The sequence below is a fragment of the Apis dorsata genome, unplaced genomic scaffold (genome assembly GCF_000469605.1).
Source record: "Apis dorsata unplaced genomic scaffold, Apis dorsata 1.3 scaffold_262, whole genome shotgun sequence".
In the NCBI taxonomy this organism is placed as follows: Eukaryota; Metazoa; Arthropoda; class Insecta; order Hymenoptera; family Apidae; genus Apis; species Apis dorsata.
The window spans coordinates 223,903-227,200 of record NW_006263540.1 but is presented as its reverse complement, the minus strand read 5'-3'; the positions used below and the strand labels follow the sequence as shown (position 1 = coordinate 227,200).

The following is a 3,298-nucleotide window of genomic DNA, read 5'->3' as shown; positions in this document are numbered from 1 at the left end:
AAGAAGAAGAAGAAGAAGAAGAAGAAGAAGAAGAAGAAGAAAATTGATCAATGATCGAAAACCACAAATGGAATCTTTTATCACCGATTTGTAATTGCATCGTTACATCGAGAGCAAACCGCAGAGAGTAAATACACACACACACACACATACACACGCGCGCGTACACGCATATTGGCTCTCGCCAAACTGGGTCGTCACCAAAGGGATTAAGCCATTTGAGATTCTTCGTGGTTCGTTCAATCGGATAAACGTGTTCACCGCCGATCCTTGCGCCTTTTGCGATGCCTTCGACCTGTTTCCACTTGATTTTCCGCAATCTCCATTGGTGGCCGTCAACTGTGAAAACTTTCGATTACGGCCGTAAACTCGATCGGCCAGGCCATTCGACCGGTTAGTCGGGCGCGCGCGCCACCAGTCAGCTGACGAACTTTTAAACGAGGGAAACGGAGGCTAACCTAACCGAGTCGAACACGATCTCCGCCTATATAGGAGCAATTGCTGTAATTATGGCAAGCGCGACTAATCGGTATACATGTGGCAATTATTTCCACGTATTTCGCGAAACAACGCCACCTATCTCCATTAGTGACGTTTGATTGGTTAAACGAAGCCTGGAAATCGTATTTACGAGCATCGTTTGACAAAAATTCGGAGGACGTCTTGATTGATTGGCCAAGAAGAAATTGCGTGTCATACGATATATCGGATGAATATTATTTATCAAAATTTGATCACGTTTTACAAAAAATTCCTGGATAATTATACTTATATTCGATAATTCGATTTATCCTGACGGAATGACGAGTGGTGAGACGTTTTTAACACGCGATGATCATCGCTTCGCGTGCCAAAGTATACTTGGACTCGTGATTTTTATCAATTAGATATCCGCCGAGATGATTTCTTTGGAATTATACGAAATTCAATTTTCTTGTTTCGATCGTAAGTGTACGGATAAATTTGACGCGTGAAAGAGAGACATTTTTCTTGCGGATGCATTTGTTATTGAAATATTGAGAAGTCGTTGCATAATAGAAAGACAAGGGGAGAATGTAATTCGAAATTTTACGAATTTTATCGGGATTTGTTTCGGTGTACATGTTCGATATTTGCATACAACGACCGATTGTTCGCGGTGAATTAAACTTTCCAGGTGAATTCATTAACCACGCGAGAGATTTTCTCCCAAGGTATTTGACCATTTGCTACGTACCAAATTCAGGAATTACGGAATGATTACGATGTAGCATGTAGTACTACGATATGGCCTTTCGTTATTCAATCCAGCAACGTGAAATCAGGTTATTTCCTTATAATCGAGAGTCTAACAGACTAAGAACCTAACATTTCTACGGTTTCTCTTGTCGTTAATCAACCGTGTACTTAAATATGTAATATGAAATATAGGATCATAATTGTTTTATCCTATATAATTGTATATTTGATCTCGATATAAAAATTATTTCTCCCGAAATACCAACGAAATTACTTCCACAAATTTTGTTTCGATAATTTCTTTTTTTCTTATTTTCGTAAAATGTAATAACTTCTCTCATCGTATATAATAATAATTTTTTAAGAATTTGATATTTTATCAACCAATTTCAACATTTCACGAGATAACAAAAACTATCGTTTTGCAAATTTCTTTTTCGAAAGCACTGTCACTTGAAAGAATAAACAAAAAATTAAATGTCTCGAGATCGCCTCGAATCGTTTAAAGAATCGTTTCACTCGACAAAATCTTTTACAGGCTTGACCAGATAGACCGGAAATTAGTTTTTCTTTTTTCTTTTTTTTTGTTAATAGCCAATGATATGTACATTTACACGACATCAACTAATTCAAAATTCGAGGAAAGAATGCAAGGAAACGATACTCAACGATCTCAACTAATTATCCATCATTTCGAACAGACGATTTGTAAGACATTCGCCTACAACTTTTTCCTCCATTTTCTCTCTTTTCTCCAGTATCCAGTCGTTGGCATTGCCATTAGAAATAGGTTTTCAGGATGGCATAGTGCCAGTGCATATAACAGTTTATCGCGGACTGGTCGAACAAGTTGTTCACCTACATTTTACAACGTTCACTGCTACCTCGAGACGCGTGCTCACGATCCTGAATTCCCGCTAAAATTCCACCAAAATGGAGATACAGCAAAGTTGCAATCTGCCTCTCGAATCTTTCCTGCTCATTGTCCCTCGATCCAAGTCTCTTCAGACGTTTTTCTCTTCGTTCTTTCGTACTCCGTCCTCTTCTTCCTCTTGCCGCGTCTCGCCCGCTTCCATCTCGAGCTATAATCTCGCGTCCTTAACGGTTCAAACGAGAAAACGCACGTCTCGTTCCTTGAATGAAACGAGTCGGCGCTCTCGACGAGCGTTGGAAGAGCATCGATCCTCCTTCGTTGGAAACCGGTCTAATGAATGAAATCGCGGGAAGAAGATTTAATTTAGAAAAACGAACGAAACGATTGGAGATTGGAAATCTCTCGAAGAATAAAAATCATCACGACAAGAATTCGATTTCTGATATCGTTATGATATAAATTTTTTGAGCGAATTTTAATTTTTTACTTATAATAAATATAAATTTTTCCAGATTATTTAATCATTAAATCTTCGAAATTAGAATAATTCGTAGTTCTAATAACTCGAGATTTCTTCGATATATCTTCGATATATAATAAATCAGACAAGAGAGGAAGAAAAGCTAAAACATTTCTAAACGTAATTTCTAAACGTAACCCATCTTTGCGAAATCGTAATTTTATGCGAAAACTTTTATTCGGAGACGAAGAAAATGTAATCGATTCTGAAAGAAAAAAATCTCCTCTTCTACGAGATCGAATAAAAAAAAAAAGAAGAAAAATCAACGATCTCGAAGAAAGCGCGGCGCTCTCCACCGGAAATGGGAAACGAGCGGAAGGACGAGGAAGAAAAAAAAAAAGCAAAAGTAGTAGAAATCGTGGGCGACTTTTGTCCTGGCAACTCGATCGTTTCCTCCCGGTTCAATGGATGCCGTGTTATCTAGGTTGGATCGTTCGTGCTCGTGTCGAGCGATTTGTTGCGAACTATTCGTGACGTGTAGGCCGAGGAATCGCAATCACCGGTGAAACGAGCGACATCGAGAGCCGCGGGTACGTCACGCGTGCGTTCCGTGCGATCCTGGAAATCCGTTAAGAAAATTGATTCTAATGGATTGGAAATTGTGCCCGTTCCATCTCGTGCGCCTCAACGTTTCAAACGGCATTGATTGATTTTACGCTCGCTCGTCCAATACCGTTTGCCCTGTA

At 39.2% G+C, this 3,298-nt stretch overlaps 1 protein-coding gene across 1 annotated transcript in view; it reads left to right on the top strand.

Annotated features, from left to right (window-relative positions):
• LOC102681945 (L-ascorbate oxidase-like) overlaps nucleotides 1-3,298 on the top strand; it is a 46,559-nt gene that overhangs the window by 1,266 nt on the left and 41,995 nt on the right. The window lies entirely within an intron of this gene.